The sequence below is a fragment of the Oryx dammah genome, unplaced genomic scaffold (assembly GCF_014754425.2).
Source record: "Oryx dammah isolate SB20612 unplaced genomic scaffold, SCBI_Odam_1.1 HiC_scaffold_26, whole genome shotgun sequence".
NCBI lineage: Eukaryota > Metazoa > Chordata > Mammalia > Artiodactyla > Bovidae > Oryx > Oryx dammah.
This window is the reverse complement of record NW_024070210.1, coordinates 6,854,090-6,881,620: the sequence shown is the minus strand read 5'-3', so window position 1 is coordinate 6,881,620 and position 27,531 is coordinate 6,854,090.

Below are 27,531 nucleotides of genomic sequence, written 5' to 3'. Positions count from 1 at the left end.
TTTAATATCTTTTATTTTCCTTCTATTACGTTGACATTCTCCTTTAAATCTTTGCACATATTTATAATCAATTTTTAAAGATATTTTTCTGCTGATTCTATTATCTTAATCATATTTGGTTCTGCCCCAGTAAACAGATTTTCTTCTGTTCATGGGTACCATTTGCTCTTTTTTGTCATATATACATATATTTGAATGAAAGGTACCGTGATTTTTACATTGCTCAGTGTTTGGATTTTGATGTCTGCTTCATAATGAATTGAAGTCTGTTTTTATAAGGCCTTTATGTTTCTTGTAGATCAATGTGGTCCTTTTAAGATTCATTATTAAGCCTAGCTACAGTAGCATTAAATAGTCTTTATTCTAGAGCTAAATAGTCTTTTTTTAAAGGTGATCTTTTCGGGGTATCTATGAATAGCTCTAATTGATCAACAGGGCCTCTCTACTTTAGCTAAATGGATAGGAAACATTTTCCCAACTCTGTGTGGGTTCTGGGAATGTTTATTTTTTTTTCTTTCCACCTCCACACATATCTTCATGTGACTGTAAGGGGATCCCTATGCAGATTTCTGAAGCTCTGAGTAGCTCCATCTGCTATAGTATTTGAGTTTGCAAATTCTAGCCACCTCTGCTTCCTTGACCTCTCATTTTTGTATGACTGATGCACTCACCTTCAAATTTCTTTGCCTTTAGTGTAGACTGAGAAGTGCTTCCAGGCAGAAAGCCAAGGGGAATGTAGAACTCACTTTGTTTTATCTTTTTCCAGAGATCACGGTCTTACTGGCTTGTTGTGTAGTGCCTGAAAATCTTGTCTAATTTTCTCTTTATTCATGGCACATGGAGCAGTTCAATAATGATGACTCTATCATAGCTGGACCATAAAATCTCAGCATTTATTTTCAATGTAACATGATAGGAGTATCTTGGCATTAATTTTATAAACTTTATATGTTATAAAAGTTTCTGCCTTTTTCCTTGATGTTCTCACGGCCTAATATTATGCTTGACATAGAGTTGGCCTTTAGTATATATTTGTTGAATGTGGGTGTGCATGCTCAGCTGTTCAGTTGTGTCCAACTCTTTACAATCCTTTGGACTATAGCCCACCAGTGTCTTCTGTCCATGGGATTTTTCAGGCAAAAACATTTGTTGAATAAATTATTTTAAAAAATACTTATAAGAAAATGCAAAAATTCTTCACAAAAAGGACAACTGTTGCTTCAATGAATCATTAAAGAAACATCTGAAATTCTAGTATGTATACTATTTTGCTTATTATTAATGGAATTTTTTATGGGAGAGTGACATGCATTATAATATATAAATAAATATTTATATTAAGATCAGTGCTCTGGATAAGGGGTTTCAACCACTGAGTGACATTTATACTATCAATCTCAATGTGTGTGAGTCCGAGAGTCTTAAGAAAATTGTTTAATTTTTAAGCCATCATTAAAGACTTATACTTACCTATTTTACCTAAGGACTTCCCTGGTGGCTCAGTGGTAAAGAATCTACCTGCTAATGTAGAAGACATGGGTTCAATCCCTGGGTTGGGAGATTCCCCTGGAGAAAGAAATGGCACTCTAGTATTCTTAACTGGGAAATATCATGGACAGAAGATGCTGGGAGGCGACAGTTCATGGAGTCACAAGGAGTCCGACCTGACTAGGGACCAAACGACAACAAAATTTTATCTAAAGTGTGTAGAAATGCTCAAATACTCTCACTTCAATACGCCATACATAGTCACCATTGGTCTATAGCTGCTCCAGATGAAACTGTCCTGTTTCATGCTTCAATCTCCAAGTTACCGAAGTTAGTCTCCCTGACAGACTAACCCTATGCAGTATATGAATACTGTTTTGCTACAACTGACAATTTAACCCTAAGAAACCTGGGAAACTCACAGCAGAAATGGTTTCTTTGACTTCTGGGAACAATTCAACATTTGGCCACCATTACAGGAACCATTGCTAATTTATGTTCTAATTAACTTCCCAAGCCCATAATGATGGCTTGTTTTATTCTTTTCGAATCTCCACTCATTGTTTGCTTTTAAGGATTGCTTGGCTTAACAGGGTAAGGAGCTAAAACTTAATTTTATTTCAGATAAATTGGTAATAAATATATCCTGTTAAGAAAACATTCTAAGAAAAGCAAAAGAAAATCCATGAACCTCAACTAGTAAGTATGCTATAGAGGAAATTCCTATAATCAAGGATTTAAGCAAGCCATTCACCAATTATAAATTTAGTTCCCACAGGGGGCAAACCATTTAAGATACTAAAGCCATTCAGCTTTAAGACATATGGTTTCAACTTTTGATGCAAATCTAAAGGTGAAGCATTCAATTTGAATAAAAAAAGAACAAAAGATGCTTAAATTCAAAACTGTTCTTTGAAATGAAGTTACCATCTTTATTGTTTCTTTTATTTTATATTGTCCATGACTTTTTGCATATTCTTATATACTTAATGGAACTTTGAATGCAAGAGAATCTATAGAACTTATGCAGTACACATGGGCCCACTCAGGGTGCTTCTTGAAACTGCAGATCTGGGGCCTGTCTCACAGAGATTATAATTCAGCTTATCAGAAATGGTCCCATAATACGGTTTGAAAATATATATATATAACTGGGGGCAGGAGGAGAAGGGGACGACTGAGGATGAGATGGCTGGGGCATCACGGACTCGATGGACGTGAGTCTGAGTGAACTCTGGGAGATGGTGATGGACAGGGAGGCCTGGCGTGCTGCGATTCATGGGGTCGCAAAGAGTTGGCCATGACTGAGCGACTGAACTGAATTGAACTGAGTGGAAGCACTAATATAGTTAATTTTTCATTTTACGAATAATAAAACTAAGACCCAGAACAATTAACTGATTAGCTCGTTCTCTATGAAAGTTAGTGACTAAAAAAAAGAAAAAAGTGATTATTATAGTGGAATGTTGTTTTCTACTCTAGAGTTTTTTCCATTGCTGAATAGGCATTTTTTCCCAAAAGGAAAAATAATATTTATATATTATTAAGTGGTATAGATCCTTGAAACTCTATCCTTAATTTATGTCCCTTATCAATCTATACTTTCTCTCCAGGAGATCTCATCCACCGTCATAGTGTTATTCCATATCTTTCTTTCACATCTGCTTCCAAAATTCTAGAACTACATATTCAATTGCTTTAAGTAACCTTTTTATTTTAATCAACTTCAAACAAAGCACATGTAAAACTCAAACTTTTATTAATATGTGGCCAACTTTATCTGTCATTGTTCTCTGTGTCTCTGTATCTCTGAAGTTACACTATCAATATACCCAGTTAAGCAAGTTAGAAGCCTGAGAGAGATTCTGTATACTCTTTTTCCTGTATTGTCACATCCAATGTTATCCAGTTCACAATTTTTCTAAGTGTTAAATTAATGAAACAAGGAATCCAATAGACTCAAGTAATTCCTATATCTTCAGTTCAGTTCAATTCAGTCGATCAGTCGCATCCGACTCTCTGCAACCCCATGAACTGCAACACGCCAGGCCTCTCTGTCCATCACCAACTCCCGGAGTTCACTCAAACTCATGTCCATCGAGTTGGTGATGCTATCCAGCCATCTCATCCTCTGTTGTCCCCTTCTCCTCCTGCCCCCAATCCCTCCCAGCATCAGAGTCTTTTCCAATGAGTCAACTCTTCGCATGAGATGGCCAAAGTACTGAAGTTTCAGTTTTAGCATCAGTCCTTCCAAATAACACCCAGGAGTGATCTCCTTTAGAATGGACTTGTTGGATCTCCTTGCAGTCCAAGGGACTCTCAAGAGTCTTCTCCAACACCACAGTTCAAAAGCATCAATTCTTCGGCTCTCAGCTTTCTTCACAGTCCAACTCTCACATCCATAGGTGACCACTGGAAAAACCATAGCCTTGACTAGACAGACCTTTGTTGGCAAAGTAGTGTGTCTGCTTTTGAATATGCTATCTACGTTGGTCATAACTTTCCTTCCAAGGAGTAAGTGTCTTTTAATTTCATGGCTGCAATCATCACCCAGGTTGAGCTGTTGGAGTTTGTTTCCTGTGGACCAATTCTCCAAGATCAAAATAGCAGGACAATCAAGAGAGGATGTTGTATGTATCTGCCTACATAGGTGGTAAAAGACCATGTATTTCTCATTCTCTAAGTCAAGGAGACCTTCCCGACTACATATGGACAGAAAGGTTCCTTGGAGGTAAAAAATGGAGGGGGAACTGTCAGGGAAAGCACACTAACTAACTGAAACTGCCCACCCTGGTCAGACATCACAGTAACCATTTGCATGATTTGTTTTTATGGCCAGAGTCCTGGTAAGGAACATGGAACTAATAAGCCAGGACCAACAGGAAGAATTCAAGAAAGGTCAAAAGGAGACACCACATGTCTGGCCACCTCCCAGAATCCTTCTTGCTGGCATCCATCTTGGCTGAACAAGGAAGGACTCTGAGTCAGAATGATTGGCTAAAGAATCCAGAAGCTAATCTTATCACATAAAACCCAAGACCATAAAACTGCTCTGTGGCAGAGCAGTTCTCCCAGCTTCCCCTACCCTACTGCCCTCCACCCAGGTACCCTTTCCCAGTAAAATCTCTTGCTTTGTTAACACATGTGTCTCCTCAGACAATTCATTATGAGTGTTAGGCAAGAGCCCAGTTTGGGGCCCTGGAAGGGGTCCCCTTTCCTGCAACAGAACTAACTGTTGGCAGTCTACCCGTAAACCTCTTCACCAGAATCCATCTTGCCTAAGAGATGTGCATTGCACACACAGGGGGACCCAGAAATATATGAAAGATGGACACAGACTTAGGCAAAGCAAGGTGACTGGCAAAGGGAAACCCAGAAGAGAAGTCCCATAAAAGCGATTCAAAATGTCAGGAGAGCAAAACTCTCTCTCTGAATCCACTCATATGTCTAGCCACACAAACTGTTCTCTTTTTCCTACCAATAGACACTTGTTTCACTACTCTTTATCTTTGTGAGAATTCTTTTCGGCAAAGCTGAAGGGCTAGAGCCACTGGTCACTGGCCACTGGCCCAGGGATTAGGATTCAGCTCTCTCATTGCCACAGTCCCATCTCAATCTCTGGACAGGATCAGAAACCTGCATCAAGTCTCTACAGGCCTAGTCCACCTGAGATCATTCCAGACTAAGATCAGTTTACTCATAGATGGCAGCAAGTACTTTGGAAATGACTGCCTTCAGTGTTCCCTTCTTCCAATCATTCTTCACATTGTTGAAAATAAATCTTCTGAAAATGCAAATCTGATCATGTCAAATGCTACAATGTCTTCTGGTTGCCCTTGAGATAGATCCTAAAAATGTCACACTAGTTTATGCAGCCCCACTTAATTTATGCCTACTTTCAACCTCAATATAATGCAATCCTGTTTTTTGCTCTCTCTGTTCCAGTCATATTGGGACAATTTTTTGATCAATAGATTTAATAGAATTATACTTGAATTTGAGGAATAAAACTAATTTCCTCTTGTTAAATATTAACTTGAAACCAACATAATTTCATTTGCCATTATTTACTTTATTCTCATTAATATCATTTGTAAGTTACCTTTCTTCTTGAATTTATTTTTTTATATAAAGAGATAATCTAAATTCTAGTTGCACTGTTTTAACACTATTGGCACACTCAAATAGAAGATACTTTTTTAAAAAGATGATTTTAAAATAAGAATTGTTGATTTAACAAAAGTTCTTGAAAGAATGAAAAGAAAATTTAGAAACACAACTTCACATATTATACTAGTCTATTACAAAATTTACAAAACCATTAGTTTAGTTCATCTTAATAGTATGCAGTAAAATAGTATGCAATTTGTCATTGAAAAATATTTGTCAATATACTATTTAACACATTTAATTAACATTTATCAGCCTTCCCTGGTGGTTCAGACAGTAAATAATCTGCCTGCAATGCAGGAGACCTGAGTTTTATCCCTGGGTTGGGAAGATCCCCTGGAGGAAGACATGGCAACCCTCTGCAGTATTTTTGCCTGGAGAATCCCCCCATGGACAAAGGATCCTGGCAGGCTACAGTCCATAGGGTCACAGACATGACTGAGCGACTAAGCACACAGCAGACAACATCAGCACACAGCATTTATTGACAGTGTATTAGCTTCTAGCAAATAACATAATTCCTGCTGAAACTTAATATCATCAGTTGGAGCAGTAATGATGTTGATATATAAAATGTACTGAATGCTTCCTAATGTCTAAGGCTATGATACACAGTTTACATGGTTTATCTCACTTGATCCTCATAACTATATCCAGATAGTTAATCCTATTCATTAGGTAAGTACATTAAAATGCCTGTAGATTAGTAAGCATTGCTATTGTTTGGCATTTATCTCTTTTGAGAGATGAGACAAATTGAAGCATAGAACAAGTACGTTTTGGCCTATGGTTTAGCCAGGATTCTTTCTTAGGTTTTCTAACTTCCAATGTTCTTTCCACAGATTTTTAACAAAGAAATACAAGCATGACATAAACTCTGACATTTACTTTTATCTTTGAAACTTGTTTTTCCCATCTAGAAGCTTCCCCTTCTCCAGATGGCATCATCAAAACATGCCCCTGACCATTTTGAAGAGGACAGATGTTCCAGGATGTCAATGAAAGGTGTGTCCCTGGATAACAATTGTTAAAGTTCCAGAAATGGGTGCATGATCTAAAACACAGCAAGTCAGAACCCTTTTACAGCATTAACTATGGATATCGGAAATGAGTTTGTCTTTCCTTCTGTGATTACAGGTGCTGAGAACTTCGTGACTCTGAAGTGTCTAGGGGCTTTTTCATAGTATCCTGGCTAGCTTGTTTGAGAATTCCGCCAATATAAATAAAAGCTGTTTAAAGTGATAGAGAGGCTTAATCCTGATGACAATTTTGGAATGTCTCAAACTTTCCAGATTTAAATAAATCTGTTTGTGTGTGTGGAGGGGGATGGGGCAGTGTTTTTCTTAAACCTGTATGAATTACATTTCAATCTCTTTAATAGAAGCACAGTTCCTTAAATAAAAATGGAATTGAAACAGATTCTTGTGGTTACACTTCTGAAAGCGTGATACAATTTTCAGTTTATCCATTTCCTTATCTTTCCTCCTATCCTTCATCATGTCCTGTATTATTGTAGCCTTCTTTTCATCCCTTTTCTCCTTCCTTTCCTCCCTTTCTTCATGCCTTCTTTCTTTGTTGGTTTCCTCTTACTTTTCTTTCTAATTTGAGGGGGTTCGATAAGTTACATCCATCTTTCCCAGGCCCAAGCTGTGACGCAGATCAGAGGCAGAGAGAGCAGCTGGATAAAGACAAATTCCTTTTACCTTTTGCAGGATTGTTTGCTGATATCCTGTAAAAGTTCTTGTATCTGTACTCCTGAGGGCTATTGAAGAAAGCTGTATTGTTTCACTGTTGCAATGCCTTTGTCTATAATCCTGAACTCCTAAACAAATTGAAAATGATCCCTAATGTTCTATTTTCTCAAAGTTCAGTTCAGTTCAGTTCAGTTGCTCAGTCGTGTTTGACTCTTGACGCCATCCAAACATCTCATCACCTGTCGTCCCCTTCTCCTCCTGCCCTCAATCTTTCCCAGCATCAGGGTCTTTTCCAATGAGTCAGCTTTTCATATCAAGTGGCCAAAGTATTGGAGTTTTAGCTTCAGCATCAGTCTTTCCAATGAACACTCAGGATTGATCTCCTTTACGATGGACTGGTTGGATATCCTTGTAATCCAAGGGACTGTCAAGAGTCTTCTCCAACATCACATTTCAAAAGCATCAATTCTTCAGCACTCAGCTTTCTTTATAGTCCAAATCTCACATCCTTACATGACTTTTCAATGAGATTTTCTCAAAGAGATTCCTTAAATATGTGATAGAATTAATCGGGTAAAACTCTCTGGGCTTAGACTTTGTCAGAAAGTGTTTAATTATAAATTTTAATTATCTAAGTTTTTCTGGAGTACTCACGTCTTCTTCTGTCACTGGTCATAATGTGTGTCTTTCAAGAAATATGTCCACTTCATCCACATGATCGAATATATTGCCATGTGTTGTCCACAATATAAGTTTATCGTCTTTATAATATGTTTATACAATCTGTAGTATTTGCCTATTGTTTAACGCCCAGCTTAATATTCATAATTGGCACAGCTCTCAATTTTTTTTCACTATTTTGTTGGTCCTTAAAAATAGTCAGCTTTTGGTTTCATTGATTTTCTTTATTTTTTGCCCAATTTCTTTATTTCAGGATTCTGTTCTGTTTTTTGTCTTTCTTCTATTTTCTTTGAGTTTAATTTGCTCTTCTTTTCCTAGGTTAAGGTAGAGCTTAGATGACTGATTTCAAAACTTTCTTTTCCAATAAATAAATAAAGAAATAAAATAATTCATTTCTCCTTAAGCAATGCTTTATTTGCATACTGCAAATTTTTACATTTGGAGTTTTTATAAATGTTTTATAGAAACATTTAATAATTTTATTTGTATTTTTGTTTGTTCTGAGCATTATAGGACTGTTGCTTACTTTCTGTATATTCGTTCCATTTGTTTCAAGAAGTTATACTATTGATCTTTAACGTAACACTAAGTAATTTCAATTATTTGAAATTTATTGAGACTTGCTCTATGGTCCAGAATACAGTTCAGAATAGTCTTATATGTATATCCTTCAGTTGTTTGGTATGGTACACTATACAATTTTTGATATAAAGTTGGAGAGCAAAATTCACATTTTCTCTCCATGTATTCTCATAATTCTCAAAATGTCTAACTAAAATGGAATATTTATTTTTCTCTTGTGTTCCATAATTTTTGGTTTATCTTTCAAATTGTTCTTATTAGATCATATCTATTTCATATCATTTGTTCATAAATTGATCATTTTGTCATTATAATGTGTACCTCTTTATCTCTAGAAAAATTATTTCTCTGAGCCAACTTTATTCTATATAAATATAACTGCTGTGTCAATGTAATAATTATATTTTCCATTTTATGTCTATTTCATCATTTTACTTCTAATTTATAGTTATTTTTATTTAAAATATAAACCTATCATATATTGGGTTGCTCATATATAGGGTATAGTCTGATCCTGCAATTTATTCATTCTAACAATTTTCACTACATAATGTTTTAGGTCATTTAGATACATTATAGATATAAATATGCTTGGATTTAATTCTACCATCTTGACATTGGTATCATGTATCTTTCCTCAATATTTCTTTTCCTGTATTATTTTGAAATTATTTTATCAACTTTTCATTGCATTTCGCTCCTCTCTTAGCTGTGTGTATGTGTGGTTCCTCATAGATTTAAAACACATTTCACCCATCACATTCTCATTCCCTAAAAGACTGTAGAACTTCAGCATCACAGTTGTATATGTCCCATCCTTCATATATTACCATTATTCAATTTATTTTTATGTATTTTAAAACTCCACCAATAAATTGCCATTAGTTTTCTTAAATCAGTCTGTTCTTCTCAGAAATATTAAAAAAAGCAAATAATAAAAAAAAAAAATCTCAAGTGTAACACATGCTGTCTATGGTGTAGTGAAAGTGAAAGTTGCTCAGTCGTGTCCAACTCTTTGCAAACCCCATCAACTACACAGTCCATGGAATTCTCCAGGCCAGAATATTGAAGTGGGTAGCCTTTCCCTTCTTCAGGGGAGTTTTCCAACCCAGGGGTCAAACCCAGATCTCCTGGATTGCAGGCGGGTTCTTTACCAACTAAGCTATCAGGGAAGCCCCTGAGCTATCGGGGAAGCTCTGTGGTGTATTGTGTTTAATTTCAGGTTCCCAGGAAGCTCCACCTCCTTTCAGAAGGAAGAACTTCTGTTTACAGTAGCTGTAGTGCAAATCTGATGGAATAATCATCTCACGTGTATTTGGCTTAATATGTATTTTACTTTTTTATAGTTAAACTTATTTATTTTTAATTGAAGGATGATTGCTCTACAATATTGTGTTGGTTGTCGCCAACCATCAGCATGAATTGGCCATAGGGATAGCTATGCCTCTCTCGTTTGAACCACCCTCCCAGTGTGTTTCACTTTTTTACCTTTATACTTGTGGAGTTTTAATGGATTCACATACACATTTTCGTTCTGTTGTCTTTTGTCAGGCATTATTTCTTTATAAAAGTCATCAGTTACTGTTTTTGTTTTCCATATACAATTTTTCTTTTTTCCTCTTCTTGCTTAAGACTTTTTTTTCTCAAATTCCATCAATTTTACTTTTATAAGGCTCATGGTATTTTCTTTCTGTTTCTCTTCATTAGGGATCACGGTGCTTACTTTGTCTGAACAATTATGGTTTTCATTGTCTTTAAAAACATATTTTACATTCATAAGTATTTTTGTCTTTCTTTTTGTAATCCCAAATATGCATATGTTAGACCACTTCACTTTGCAGTCCAATTAACTGAAGACCTTTACATTTTTCTCCAAACCATTCTATTTTTTCTCCTTTTCAATTTGGATGCATTCTATTGTTTCTTTCATGTTCACTTATATTTTGTTCAGTGTCTTGTAAGCTCTTAAAACAAAACAGTGACTTTTCCACTTTAGATATTCTAGTATTCACTATGGGGCTTCTCAGATGGTGCAGTGGTTAAGAATCTTCCTGTCAATGCAGAAGTTGCAAGAGATGTGGGTTCGACCCCTGGGTCAAGATCCCTGGAGTAGGAAATGGCTACCCACTCCAATATTCTTGCCTAGAAAAGATCCAAGGACAGAGGAGCCTGGCAGGCTACAGACCTAAGGGTTGCAAAGAGTCGGACACGAATGAGTGTGCATGCAACATAGAAATTCCACTCATTCTTTTTACAGTTTCTGTTTTTCCTCACATTATACTTTTGTTTTGCATAACTTTCTTAAACATATTTATAATAGCTGTCTTAAAGTCCTAATATGCTAATTTGGTCATTTCTGTACTTCTGAGCCTATTTCTACTGACTAAAGTTTCTCATGGTTCCTAGTTACAGTTTTTTTCTTTATTCATAAATCCAGCATTTGAATGCCATTAAAGGTCATTACATTTTACTTACAGGTACACATAATATCACATTTGAGTATGTGGCTAATTCTATTCACTGCAAGAAAATGTTCTACACAAGTGCTTCCCAAAATAGCTGTGGTTAAAGAGCAGGTTTCTTTTTCTCTTTTTATTAGAGTCCTTCACAGATAAGTACTTTTGTAAAATAAAGTGAAAGTGAAATACTAGGGGAAAAAGAAATAAAAAAGATATACAAAGGACAAGACATAATTGAGTAGTTCTAGCATAGTTCTCAGAGAAGGCAATGGCACCGCACTCTAGTACTCTTGCCTGGAAAATCCCATGGATGGAGGAGCCTGGTGGGCTGCAGTCCATGGGGTCGCTAAGGGTCAGACACGACTGAGCGACTTCACTTTCACTTTTCACTTTCATGCAGTGGAGAAGGAAATGGCAACCCACTCCAGTGTTCTTGCCTGGAGAATCCCAGGGACAGGGGAGCCTGGTGGGCTGCCGTCTATGGGGTCACACAGAGTCGGACACGACTGAAGCGACTTAGCAGTAGCAGCAGCATAGTTCTGAAACTGTTGGCTTTTATCTCTTCAATATTATCTTTTCTCTTTTCACGTCTTAACTCTTTCTGTAGCTCCAATTGAACATGTATTGTTTATTCATGTATTCATTGTGTTTTTCCCTTCTCTTTTAAATTTTGTATTTGATTTTAATATCCAGTATTTTTTACTTCCCTGCTGGCTCAGACAGTAAAGTGTCTGCCTACAATGCGGGAGACCCGGGTTCAACCCTTGGGTCTGAAAGATCTTCTGGAGAGGGAAATGGCAACCCACTCCAGTACTTTTGCCTAGAAAATCCCATGAACAGAGGAGCATGGTAGGCTCCTAGAGTCCATGGGGTCGTAAAGAGTCGGACACGACTGAGTGACTTCACTGACTCTCTCACTCACTCATCCAGTATTTTACAAGTCTATTCATACTGTCTGTCAATCTTCTGGATTCCCAGTTTCTATGTCTTTTCTTATGGATTTGTGTTTCTCAGAATGTGAATCATAAAAAATCATTTTAGGTTCAATAATTATAATTTATAATACATATTATATTATACATTGTAAATATATATATAATTATAATAATTTATAATTTCTTCCTTCAGAAATAATTTAAATTAGTCTCTGTTACATGCATGGATTCACTGCCCATCTAAATACAACTGCAAAACTTAACCATTGCTGCCCTGCCCAGGTGAAAGGCAACTGGCTGGTATATTTTCCATATACAACCCTGGGATTTAGCTTTTCTCTCAACATGCCAGCTTGCTGAAGAATATGTTCAACTCCTTAATTGCTTTCCCCAAATAAGCAAAGAAAATCAAAGTTATGTTGTGTGTTGAGTTTAACCTTGAGTTCGCTACTTCTATCAAGTTTTAAGGTAGTAATTTCTCACTGTGTTACTATTCTTCAATGCATTGAGAAAGATTTTTCTTAGAGTTTATCCAACTTTCTCTGTTGCATTCAGCAACAAGATTGGTCTGATATATGTAATCCACAGTTATTTTAATGGAAATTCTAATCAATTTTTAGTTGAATGCCCTTCTGATTCCAGGAATTCCTAGATCCAGGAGTGGGGAAGAAGGCTGAAGCTAAATCAAGTGGGACCTCCATCTTGTTAGCCAGAGTAACTGTCATATCCCTGGACATGTGACCTATGCTGCTCCAATCAGAACTGTTCCCAGAATCCTTACTGGAAATTCTGAAACAGAAGAATTATTTGTATCCTATAAATGATGGCATGTAGCTGTAATGGCTAATTTTATGTGTCAGTCTGACTGAATCAGAGAAGCTCAGGTATTTGGCTGAACATTATTTCTCGATGTGTCTATGAGGGTGTTTCCAGAGGTGAGTAGCCCTGGACTGGTGAGCTGGATAAAGTAGGTGCCCTCCATCTCTGCCATGAGAGTGTGCATCAGCAAATCCCCTGCGGACCTGAGGGAGAGGGTGAGATGACTTGGGAGAATGGCATTGAAACATGTATAATATCATGTAAGAATCGAATTGCCAGTCTATGTCCGATGCGGGATATGGCACGCTTGGGGCTGGTGCGCGGGGATGACCCAGGGAGATGTTGTGGGGAGGGGGGTGGGAGGGGGGTTCAGGTTTGGGAGCGCATGTACACCCGTGGTGGATTCATGTCAATGTATGGCAAAACCAATACAGAATTGTAAAGTAAAATAAAAAATAAATTAATTTAAAAAAAAATAAAAAAATAAAATGGATGTTGTATGTATAAAAAAAAAAAAGAATAAAAAGGTGAAAGACAGTTGAAGTCACTCTCTGCCTGACAAAATGAGCTGGGATGTTGGTTTCTCCTGCTCTCAGCCTCTTGGTCTTCAGGCATTCAGATTCAAATTGGAACGTCCATCAGCAAACCTCTTGCTCTCAAGCCTTTGAACTATCCCATTGGCTTTCTGGGTTCCCTAGTTTGCAGAGGGCAGATCATGGAATTCTCAATTTCCATAATCACATGAGCCAATTCCTTATAAGAAATTTTATTTTATATATGAATAAATGCACATATATGCACATACAAGTATTATGCATGTATATTTAACGTGAATGATATATAAGTTATATATACACATTATAATATACTATAAACAGAACCAATAGATAGATATAGATACATGTATAAATGTCTACCCAAATATAGAGATATAGATACATATTATATAGCTGTATGTATTCTCTCGTGGCTCAGATGGTAAAGAATTCACCAGCAATGTGGGAGACCTGGTTTTGATCTCTGGGTTGAGAAGATCCCCTGGAGAAGGGCATGGTAACCCATCCAATATTCTTGCCTGGAGAATCCGCATGAACAAAGGTGCCTGGTGGGCTACAGTCCGTTGGGGTTGCAAAGAGCTAGACATCACTGAGCAACTAAGTACAGCACGGCACATATATGTTTATATGTATCACAGTACATGCATCTCTATATGTGTATATATGCATCTCTATATGTCTATATATCCATGTATATATAAACGCATGCATTTTAAGGACAGCACATATGTATGCATGTGTGTGTCTGTTAGTTGCTCATTCGTGTCTGACTCTATGTGACTCTGTGGCCTGCCAGGCTCCTCTGTCCATGGAATTCACCAGGCAAGAATACTGCAGTGCGTTGTCAGGCCCTTCTCCAGGGGACCTTCCTGATCCAGGAAACGAACCTGGGTTTCCCGCATTGCAGGCAGATTCTTTACGCTTTGAACTACCCAGGAAGACCATATGTATGCATAATCATATATATACAAAGATATGTGAGGCATTTTTATATCTATGTCTATATAGTCTGCATGTCTGCATCTACAGATATATTTCTATATGTTTATATACTACTGTATTTCATATGTACATTAGATATATGTATGTAGATATGCCTATACATATAGACATGATAGATACACTTTATCTGTATATTTATATATCTCTATTATAGATATGTATTATAGATATCCATCTATCCTATTGGCTTTTTTGCTCTTGAGAACCCTCACTAATAGCTTTTGATACCAATAATGATTCTAGAGGAACAGAATCTTAAGGATGAGTTTTGTAAATTGCTTCTGCTGCTGTTGCTGCGGCTAAGTCGCTTCAGTCGTGTCTGACTCTGTGCGACCCCAGAGACGGCAGCCCACCAGGCTCCCCCGTCCCTGGGATTCTCCAGGCAAGAACACTGGAGTGGGTTGCCATTTCCTTCTCCATTGCATGAAAGTGAAAAGTGAAAGTGAAGTCGCTCAGTCTTGTCTGACTCCTAGCTATCCTATGGACTGTAGCCTACCAGGCTCCTCCATCCATGGGATTTGCCAGGCAAGAGTACTGGAGTGGGGTGCCATTGCCTTCTCCTAGAGTCTCTGAAATCAGCTTTCTCATGTGATATTTAAATGTGTTTAAAAAAACAAAAATAGAATCACCATGAACCAGTGATACCATTACTGAACTTATACCCAGAGAAAAATCATAATTCATAAAAAGACACACACACCCAATGTTCATTGCAGCACTATTTACAACCGCCAGGACATGGAACCAACCCACATGTCCTCAAAAGAGTGATGGATAAAGACGGTGTGGTACATGTATATAATAGCATATTTATTCAAGCATAAAAAGAAATGAAATTGGGTCATTTGTAGAGACAGGGATGGACCTAGAGATGGTCATATAGAGTGAACTCAGAGAGAGAGAAATGAATATTGTACATGAACGCATTTATGTGAAATCTAGAAAAATGGTATAGAGACACAGATGTAGAGAACAAACTTAGATACCAAAGGGGGAAGGGTAAATGGAATGAATTGGAAGACTGAGACTGACATATATACACCACTATGTATAAAACAGATAACGACTGAGCACGCTACTGTGTAGCATAGGGAACGCTACTCAGCACTCTGTGGTGACCGGAGTGGGAAGGAAGTCCAGAAAAGAGAGAGATATGCATACATAAAGCTGATTCACTTCGCTGTACAGCAGAAACTAACACAACATGGTAAAACAAGTGTAATCTAATACAAACTGATTTGAAATAAAATGTTAATGACTCTATTTCCAGTAGTAAAGAGATTGCTGGTAGTTCATGGTGTCATCTGGCAATGGAGATACGTAATCTACCTTCATTGGATATTCCTAATAAACCATTTCTAAGAAACAAGGTGTTGGATTAGTGTGTATATGATTCTTTGAAACATTTTGGGGGAGTTAAAGTGAATATATTGTTTGTTGCTGCTTGTTTTTTGACAAGTAGCTTGTTTTTATGCCTTTGCTTGTTTTTATGTCACTGGACAAAAGGTGGAAGAGAAGCATGAGGTTAGGGATTCAAATTCCCAATTTAAGTATGAATGACCCAAATGCTTCTATGTGTACCTTGCAGAAGACCCTTCAATATTGTTAAAGCAATTTTGACAGAGTGAAAAAAAATGACCCATAGATAAACCGTAGAAGAGAAGTGAAAATTTTTCAAAGAAATAACATCATATCCCAAACAACCTACCTAAAGATAAGAAGTGCATGATAGAATTTGATTTGTTTGATCATATGAATCAGTTAGTTCCCTTATTTTTTTAGAGTCAATTTACTAGAATTTCTTGCTATCCAAGGTATCCTAACAGATTCAATTGCGATGCCCCTGAAATTGAAGGAAGAACACAGGACTTTGTGAAGTTAAATCTTTGACATATACAACAGACAGTAAAGAATGAATGGTAGCCATCAGTAAATACTACAGCAGAGATATCTTGAAAAATATCTTTTGATTAGGCTACATTGTCAACAGACCGTCTTTGGAGCAGTCACTATGAAGGAATTATGAAATTTTGGTATTGCTGTTAGCCTGGATGGATTCATGGTTTAGCCGTTATTCACTTCACTTTCCAGATAAGAAAATAACGGTGCAGAGGATCTAAGTAATTCACCAAGAGTAACAAAACAGGAATAGGATCCTTATTTTAATTTTGTTTAAAATCCATTTTAACTGAAAACAAAACACAACTTATGTTTATTTAATCAGGAATTCTTACATTATTCATTTTCCTTTAAAATCAGTATTAGTCATTGATCTTAAATTTGTTTAAATATGACTTGCTTTGCCTCTGTGCACTGCTTTCTCTGTATTCTCTCGGTAAAATGTATCGCCAGGACCATTCATTCCTTGCCTTGGGCCTCTTAAATGCTCCCTGTATTGTGCATTGATATGTTTAGATCAGTATCTTCAAATGTGCTTCAGTTTGTGCCTTACTCCTACTGTTCACCAAACTTCTCCCCTCACCCCTCTTTTTTTCTCATGGGGAGAAATTCAGCTAAAACTTTCTGCCTTGGGTCCTCCAATAATCTGTTTCTGATCTTGGCACATGTATAAGGAATTTTATAAAACACTGTCTGCCCTTCAAAAAGAAAGGTGGGTTTAGATTTCAGCCAGCTGCCAAGTAAGAAATTTTAATTTTTTAACAATCAAGAGAAAAAAATTCTGTTCTTTTCATTTGTTACTAGTGCTGCCACAGTGGTAGTGGTGGGAAGTTTTGTTTTGTTTTGTTTTGTTTTCCTAAACATTTGGAACTATTCTAATTGGTTATCCTGCCAGAAAACACTGATTCTCTGAATTTTAATTGGGGGCATCATTTAACTCCTCTTTTAGCTATAAATTGCAAGTCTGAGGATCAATTTTATCCTGGTACTGGTCTTTCTGATATGCAATGGGCCTGTTGCCCAGCCTGTTTTCTGGGCTGGTGGTCAGCCATCAAATCCCATTTGGCAATTTGAATAACAATTAAGACAAAAAAGCATATGACAGAATCTCTATACCACACATTCATTTCCTGGGCCTCGAGGACTGTGAGGTTAGTGATGAGTTACAAAATAAATACATAAAAATAAAAACAAGGAGTTAAAGCCTGTTTAGCATACAAGCAAAGAAAAACAAGGGACTAAGGGGAGATGTCAAAAAAGCAGGAGAGTTCCAGAAAACATCTATTTCTGCTTTATTGACTATGCCAAAGCCTTTGACTGTGTGGATCACAATAAGCTGTGGAAAATTCCGAAAGAGTTGGGCATACCAGACCACCTGGCCTGCCTCTTGAGAAACCTGTATGCAGGTCAGGAAGCAACAGTTAGAACTGGACATGGAACAACAGACTGGTTCCAAATAGGAAAAGAGTACATCGAGGCTGTATATTGTCTCCCTGCTTATTTAACTTATATGCAGAGTACATCATGAGAAATACTGGGCTGGAAGAAGTACAAGCTGGAATCAAGATTGCCGGGAGAAATATCAATCACCTCAGGTATGCAGATGACACCACCCTTATGGCAGAAAGTGAAGAGGAACTAAAATGCCTCTTGATGAAAGTGAAAGAGGAGAGTGAAAAAGTTGGTTTAAAGCTCAACATTCAGAAAATGAAGATCATGGCATCTGATCCCATCACTTCATGAGAAATAGATGGGGAAACAGTGTCAGTCTTTATTTTGCGGGGCTCCAAAATCACTGCAGATGGTGATTACAGCCATGAAATTAAAAGACGCTTACTCTTTGGAAGGAAAGTTATGACCAACCTAGATAGCACATTGAAAAACAGACATTACTTTGCCAACAAAGGTCTGTCTAGTCAAGACTATGGTTTTTCCAATGGTCACCTATGGATGTGAGAGTTAGACTGTGAAGAAAGCTGAGCACTGAAGAATTGATGTTTTTGAACTGTGGTGTTGGAGAAGACTCTTGAGAGTCCCTTGGACTGCAAGGAGATCCAACCAGTCCATTCTAAAGATCAGTCCTGGGTGTTCATTGGAAGGACTAATGCTAAAGCTGAAACTCCAGTACTTTGGCCACCTCATGAATAGTTGACTCATTGGAAAAGACCCTGATGCTGGGAGGGATTGGGGGCAGGAGGAGAAGGGGACGACCAAGGATGAGATGGCTGGATGGCATCACTGACTCGATGGATATGAGTTTGAGTGAACTCCGGGAGTTGGTGATGGACAGGGAAGCCTGGCATGCCGTGTTTCATGGGGTCGCAAAGAGTTGGACACGACTGAGTGACTGAACTGAACTGAAGGGGAGATGATGTTAGGCAGAAGACAAGTGGGATGTGATTTTACCCATCCCAAGTGTGCACTAATTAGAAATGACAATCATTTCTTACAAAGTAGAAATGTGCAAGAGCTTGCACTGTCTCTTTGGAAACTAAAAATATCTACATGCTAGCCCTATGACTCCTGGACAGTGAACATTCTGTCATGTCAGAGGGCCACATCATACTGGGTAAAGAGTTGCTGTTATGAGTAATATTGTTTCCAGGAGTCATGTATGGATGTGAGAGTGGGACTATAAAGAAAGCTGAGCGCCAAAGAATTGATGCTTTTGAACTCTAGTGTTGGAGAAGACTCTTGAGAGTCCCTTGGATTGCAAGAAGATCCAACCAGTCCATCCTAAAGGGAATCAGTCCTGAGTGTTCATTGGAAGGACTGATGCTGATGAAACTCCAATACTTCGCCCACCTGATGCAAAGAGTTGATTCATTTGAAAAGAGCCTGATGCTGGGAAAGTTTGAAGGCAGGAGAAGGGGATGACAGAGGATGAGATGGTTGGATGGCATCATCAACTCAATGGACATGAGTTTAGATAAACTTTGGGAGTTGGTGATGGACAGGAAGGCCTGCTGTGCTGCAGTCCATGGGGTCACAAAGAGTCAGACATGACTGAGTGACTAAACTGAATGGAACTGACTGATTAGTAATATTGGACACCACCACCAATAATCCTGGACAACAAACCACTAATATTGAATAACCTCTATATGATATTTAAGAAGAAAAATTAAGGCAAAACATTTTTATAGAAACAAAATTTCTTAACTCTGCGACTTAGCTGTCACATCTCAGCACATGTATAATCGAATTTGAGGCTGACCTCTTCTTTGTTGCTGTTCAGTTGCTAACTCATGTCTGACTCTGTGACCCCAGGAACAGAAGCACAGCAGGCTTCCCTGTCCTTCTCTACCTCCTGGATAGTGAAGTTTGGGAGTTTGCCCAAACTCATGTCCATTGCCTCAGTGATGCCATCCAACCATCTCCTCCTCTGTGCCCCCTTTTCCTCTTGCCCTCAATCTTTCCCAGCATCAGAGTCTTTTTCAATGAGTCAACTCTTTCCATCAGGTAGGCAGAATATTGGAACTTCAGCATCAGTCCTTCCAATGAATATTTAGGGTTGACTTCCTTTAGAGTTGACTGGTTTGATCTCTAAGATCTCCTCTTAGGATGATATATACAGAAAATTTTAAGTCTAAGCATATACTCTGATGGATTGGGAGACACATCAGAATCCAAAGGTCCAAGATGGACTCAAGAAATACCTTTCATTCAGGATGTTTGTGGGCTTTCCTGCTTGTTCAGAGGGTAAAGAATCTGTCTGCAATGTGGGAAACATGGTTCAACCCCGAGGTCAGGAAAACCCCCTGGAGAAAGGAATGGCAATCCACTCCAGTATTCTTGCCTGGAGAATTCCATGGACAGAGGAGTTTCCTGGGCTACAGTCCATAATGGTCACAAAGAGTTGGACATGATTGAGCAACTAAGACTTTCACTTTCAAGATATCTGTGACCACTCCCCTTAAGTTATTTGATAACATCAACTTTAAATAAAATGTCAAATGGAACACCACAGATGATAAAATGAGCCAGAATTAAAGAGTAACAAAGAAGACAGTCTTCTTCAAGAATGCTAATGGTGTTTGACCCAGTTCTATGCCAACTCCAAAGAAGTCTGCTGCTGGATCTATCCTTTGAATTCAATGGATGATTCATTTTCAAAATCACCTTGATTCCAACAAAGAGTCATAATGTCATTTTCTGTTTTCTTGATCACATCTAGATATTATATTTCTTGTTTTCCATTCTTCATACACTGACACTCCTAAAGAGCTACCTCTTTATTTTTTTATTTTTTTTCCCTATTTTTTTCCCTTAAGAAACCATTTTAGATTTCCTGACCTGGTCCATACCAATATCCATCAAGATTGAATATCACTCTAAGGTACCTCTCCCTTCTCTCCTGAACTGATATCTCTATCACCTTTTCACTCTTGCAGATGTGTGTTTAATGTGAGTGTTTATTTTCTAATTTCTGGGCAAAATGTATCAGTAAGATGTGAAAACTCAGTTAACTTAGATGTCAAATCAGTTCAGTTCAGTTCAGTTCAGTCACTCAGTCATGTCCGACTCTTTGCAACTCCATGGACTGAAGCACACCAGGCTTCCCTGTCCATCACCAACACCCAGAACTTGCTCAAACTCATGTCCATAGAGTCGGTGATGCCATCCTACCATCTCATCCTCTGTCATCATACTTCACCTCCTGCTTTCTATCTTTCCCAGCATTAAGGTCATTTCCAGCGAGTCAGTTCTTTGCATCAGGTGGCCAAAGTATTGGAGCTTCAGCCTCAGCATCAGTCCTTCCAGTAAATATTCAGGACTGATTTGTTTAGGATTCAATGTTTTTATCACTTTGCAGTCCAAGGGACTATAGTCTTCTCCAACACCACAGTTCAAAAGCATTATTTCTTTGGCACTCAGCTTTCTTTACAGTCCAACACTGACATTCATACGAGACTACTGGTAAAATCATAGCTTTGACTAGATGGACCTTTGTTGGCAAAGTAATGTCTTTGTTTTTTAATATGCTGTCTAGGTTGGTCATAGATTTTCTTCCAAGGAGCAAGAATCTTTTAATTTCATGGCTGCAGTCACCATCTGCAATGAATTTGGAGTCCAAGAAAATAAAGTTAACTGCTGTTTCCACTGTTTGTTTATCTATTTGCCAAGAAGTGATGGGACCAGATGCTATGATCTTCGTTTTCTGAATGTTGAGTTTTAAGCTGATTTTTTCACTCTCCTCTTTCAGTTTCCAAGAGGCTCTTTAGTTCCTTTTCACTTTCTGCCATAAGGGTGGTGTCATCTGCATATCTGAAGTTATTGATACTTCTCCTGGCAATCTTGATTCCAGCTTGTGCTTCATCCTGCCTGGCATTTCACATGATGTACTCTGCATATAAGTTAAATAAGCAGGGTGACAATATACAGACTTGACGAACTCCTTTCCTATTTGGAACCAGTCCATTGTTCCACGTCTGGTTTTAACTGTTGCTTCTTGACCTGCATACAGATTTTTCAGGAGTCTAATAAGGTGGTCTGGTAGTCCCATGTCTTTAAGAATTTCCACAGTTTGTTGTGATCCACATAGTCAAAACCTTTGGCATGGTCAATAAAGCAGAATTAGATTTTTTTTCCCCTGGAACTCTCTTGCTTTTTCAATGATCCAAGGGATTTTGGCAATTTGATTTCTGGTTCCTCTGCCTCTTCTAAATCCAACTTGAACATCTGGAGTTTCTCGGTTCACATACTGTTGCGGCCACGCTTGGAGAATTTTGAGCATTACTTTACTAATGTGTGAGACGAGTGCAATTGTGCAGTAATTTGAGCATTCTTTGGCATTGCCTTTCTTTGGGATTGGAATGAAAACTGACCTTTTCTAGTCCTGTGGCCACTGGTGAGTTTTCCAAATTTGCTGGCATATTGAGTGCAGCACTTTCACAGCATCATCTTTTAGGACTTGAAATGGCTCATCTGGAATTCTGTCACCTCTACTAGCTTTGTTCATAGTGATGCTTCCTAAGGCCCACTTGACTTCACATTCCAGGATGTCTGGCTCTAGATGAGTGATCACACCATCGTGATTATCCGGGTCATGAGGATCTTTTTTGTACAGTTCTTCTGTGTATTCTTGCCACCTCTTCTTAATATCTTCTGCTTCTGTTAGGTCCAGACCATTTCTGTCCTTTATTGAGCCCATCTTTGCATGAAATGTTCCCTTGGTATCTCTAATTTTCTTGAAGAGATCGCTAGTCTTTCCCATTCTGTTGTTTTCCTCTATTTCTTTGCATTGATCACTGAGGAAGGCTTTCTTATCTCTTCTTGCTATTCTTTGGAACTCTGCATTCAGATGGGTATATGTTTCTTTTCTCCTTTGCGTATAGCTTCTCTTCTTTTCTCAGCTATTTTTTTCTCCTCAGTCAAATTTTTATTTTGAAAAACATCAAAATTTTGGAAAAGATAAAAGGCTTATACAATGAACAGCATGCATTCCTCACCTGGAGTCACAAACTGTTAAAATTCTGCCACATTGGAAAGTAAGCTTGAGACAATATGACATTTCACTGTAAATTTGTTTAGTCACTAAGTTGTGCCTGACCCTTTGAGACCCCATGGACTATAGCCCACCAGGATCCTCTGCCCGTGGGATTTTCCAGGCAAGAATACTGGTGTGGGTTGCCATTTCCTTCTCCAGGTGAAAGGATCAAACTCACATCTCCTGCATTGACAGGAGGATTATTTATCACTGAGCCACCAGGGAAGCACTTCACCGTAAATACTTCAGCAGATATTCATATTCATAGATGATCTAGAAAAGACAATATAGATAAGAGCATCCACAATACCATTCTTGCACCAAAGAATACAAGTAATACTTTACATATATATGTAATATTTTGTATATAACACATGCAGTATTTTTAAGGCCTCCTCAGAGAACCATTTTGCCTTTTTGCATTTCTTTTTCTTGGGGATTTTTTTTTTTAATCATTGCTTCTTGTATAAACCTCCATTCATAGTTCTTCAAGCACTCTGTCTGTCAGACTTAATCCCTTGAATCTGTTTGTCACTTCCACTGAACAATCATAATTGATTTAATTTCTGTCATACTGAATGGTATAGTGGTTTTCCCTACTTTCTTCAATTTGAGTTCGAATTTTGCAATTAGGAGTTTATGATCTGAGCCACAGTCAGCTACTGGCCTATTTTTGCTGACTGTATAGACCTTCTCCATCTTAAGCTGCAAAGTATATAATCAGCCTAATTTCGGTATTGCCCATCTGGTGATGTCCATGTGTAGAGTCTTCCCTTGTGTTGTTGGAAGAGGGTGTTTGCTATGATGAGATGCCACCTAGATGTCATAAAAAAGAGGCCTTACAGGAAGAGATCTTGAGGCCCTATTCCAGTGAAGCCAGAGCTTCCAGATGGCAGTAGAAGATGGAATCCCGGCCAGTGGGTGTGTTGCTTGTCTTTAATATGTGGAAGTGCCTCACAGTTCTCCATCTAAACACACTCCCCAGTTAAACTGTGATGCATCACAACAGGCTTTTCATACCTGAGGGGAGAAGAGGACTAATTCCAAAAACAGGCAGAGAATATGATCTATGGAGGATTAAGCAGTATCTCTTGGGGCCATGGAAAAGCACTCCAGTACCCTTGCCTGGAAAATCCCATGGACGGAGAAGCCTGGCAGGCTACAGTCCACGGGGTCGCAAAGAGCCAGAGATGCCTGAGCAAATGAGTCTGAGTCTTAGGGCCATTAGTACTGGAAGAATACCATAGTGCAATGCATGAATTTGCTAAATTAGCCCCAAGATTTTCTCAGCTTCATTAAAAGAACAAACTGGTCTGCAATAAGGGAATCCCTCTGGTGCAGTTTTCACAAGGCCCCATTTAGTAAGACCTCAGTGAGGAAGATTTGAGACTATGTGAGTGGAGGAATTGTTTCCAAATTGAGTTTCAGTGGGTGGGAGGTAACTTAATGAAAACAACCCTTTGAAAGTCAGCTGCTCTGTCTGTCAGCTGTTGGAGAAAACACTAACATCATCGAGTTATAGTTTTCTACCCGGTGATTTGGCTGCCTGTGTGAGAGTTTCTCACACATTTTGAATTCTCAACACAACCCTAGAATCCTGTAAAATCTAGGCTAGGAGCCAAAGAGCCCACAAAAGTCCTTGGCTTGCCCTGGATAAGAAAATAAAGTCTTTTTGAGTAACAACACAAAACAGCTGGTAATCGACTGAGACAATGGATGTGTACAGCCTTTTCATGTGTATGAAGGCAGTCACTACAGTGTTCCCTGTGCACAAACTCTGCCTACGGTTTGCTCTATATTAGTGACAATGGGTGACTGCTGAATGATATGCTTTTGTAGCAGCAATTTTACATTTTAATATAAAGGCAAACTATTTTTTATAAAACACTCCAAATAGAGAAAAAAATGGTTTTAATCTGTATTATTTCTTTATTGCTTGTTTTGTTTTTGGGGAAAAATAACAGTAAATTGCAAGACTCCACATAACAACTGCATTTCGCTATTATAGATACTGTTGGAAACCATCCAGCTATCTTTATCTAGCTTCTGGCTTTCGTCATCCCATCCTTTATTTATAATTGTATCACACTCATGGCCAAATGGACTTAAGGCCACTTAATCAATTGCTTGTAATGTGAAATGAAACATCTTGGTGAGGATGATTATATGACTCTCAGTTTTCTCTCCTCCAGGACTCTTTATATTACTAAAGTATAGTTTCTGGGCAAAGAGGACCAGTCAGACATTGATAAGGATGGCTAGTAACTTGACCTGTGGCTAGGTCAATCATGAATCCACTCCAGACATCAGTTTCTTCAAAAAGAACCTGAACAGGTTGGAGTAGATTATACCTAAAACTCATCACACTTGGAATTGCACCATGTTAAATTTGGGTATCCAACTCTAGACCTTGTTCCTGAATTAGCATGTATATTTTCTCTTTCAAAGACATACTGGACTATAATGGTTAACAAAATTCATTCCCACCATTCTTAGACTCTCTGATGTGGCCTTGTTCAAAGGCTATCGATAAGCCCTAAACTTCTAAATCTCAAACAACAGAAGGAAGGAGCTGAAAACTGCCCTGTTTCCTGTTCCTCAGCCCAAATCACTAAATGAGATTACTCAACTTCTGAAATCCAGGTATGTAGGAGGGTACTCTTCAATATTTGATTGTTGTTGTCGTTCTTTAGTTGCTAAGTCATCTCCAACACTTTTGACTATAGCCCGCCAGGCTTCTCTGTCTATGGGATTCTGCAAGCAAGAACTGGAGTGAGTTACCATTCCCTCCTCCAGGAGATGTCCCAACCCGGGGACCGAACTCACGTCTTCTGTAGCTCCTACAGTGCAGGCAGATTCTTTACTGCTGAGCCACCAGGGAAGAGCCAATATTTTGTAGTTAATTCTTTAATGGAATATTTGTAAGGAGAGTTTAAGAATGAATCCCCATTTCATATAATAAAACAAGCAATTAAAAAAAATTTAAGTGCTTTTCACTATTCATGAAATGCAGATAATACAGGTCTTTTTCTACATGATTTGTAGTGAATGTATGTGTGTGTGTGTGTGTGTATGTGTATTTTGCCTTCATACATAACTATTAAAAAGTCAAAACTAGTTTAAAACTTTCAGGTTTAACCATATTCAAATATATAGTCAAAAAATATTTGGAAATTTATTCTTAAAAATGTTTAGTATTTTACCTTTGTCATTAATCCTTAAGCTTCTTGATGTACAAAATTCCTATACTAAAGAAAATAATTTGGTAAGCTGAATTATTCAGTTAGTTGAGTGAAAAGTGCATTCTAAATACTAGACAATTATGAAGCTCCTGCTGGTTTTCAGAAATATATGGGGTATTTAACATCATTAAAGATTATATGGTGCTTATGACCAACCTAGACATCATATTAAAAAGCAGAGACATTACTTTGCCAACAAAATTCCATCTAGTCAAGGCTATGGTTTTTCCTGTGGTCATGTATGGAAGTGAGAGTTGGACTATAAAGAAAGCTGAGCGCCAAAGAATTGATGATAATTGATGTTTTTGAACTGTGGTGTTGGAGAAGACTCTTGAGAATCCCTTGGACTGTAAGGAGATCCAACCAGTCCACCCTAAAGGAGACCAGTCCTGGGTGTTCATTGGAAGGACTAATGCTGAGGCTGAAACTCTAATACTTTGGCCACCTGATGTGAAGAGCTGACTCATTTGAAAAGACCCTGATGCTGGGAAAGATTGAGGGCAGGAGGAGAAGGGGATGACAGAGGATGAGATGGTTGGATGGCATCACCAACTCGATGGACATGGGTTTGGGTGAATTCCGGGAGTTGGTGATGGACAGGGAGGCCTGATGTGCTGTGCTTCATGGGGTCACAAAGAGCTGGGGATGACTGAGGGACTGAACTGAACTGAACTGAACCGAACTTCTAAATCTCAATAGGTAATATTTTGAACCCCTCTTCCAACTCAGAAATATAAATAGTAAATAAATGCCAACAAATAATGTTTTCATTTGTTGCTAATTTTATGGGTAAGTAAAAGAATTTCCCAAAAAGGGAAAAACGAGTTGGCCATGTACATTGTAATTTATTTTAAAAGAATCATCAACAGTTAAGCAGTTTATTCATGCATGAGTGAAAGTGGAAAGTGTAGGAGACCCGGGTTCCATCCCTGGGTTGGAAAATCTCCTGGAGAAGAGAATGGCCACTCACTCCAGGATTCTTTCCTGGAGAATTCCATGGGTAGAGGAGCCTGGCAGGCTAGAGTCCATGGAGATGCAAAGAGCTGGACAGGACTGAGAAACTAACCCTTTCACTTTTCAATTACATATATATGATTACCTAGAATCGGAATTCTAAAAAAAAACTCTGAATTTTCCATTTGACTTTATCACTAAGCCCTAAAATACAACTAATACTGTACAAATGTATCCAATTTGATATAGGAGACCAGCTATATCTAATTCTGTTACATCTCCAAAGTTTCTTTCAGCAATTAATTTATGAAAGGAAAAAATTCTGCTCCATTTCTCAGTGAAGACTTTAACACAAGTCTCTACTTGCTATTTTTTTTCCTATTAGACAGTAATAAAATGAGCTCACTGAATTTATAGAATGTTTTGAGAAGATATAACATTTCTTGCACACAAAAAAAGAGTAAAATGTTGATGACCGTGTGCTGATGTTTGCTGTCTCTTCCAGGATGTAGTTCTATCATACTCCTCAATTTTTAGACTTAAAATGAAGCTTACGGTG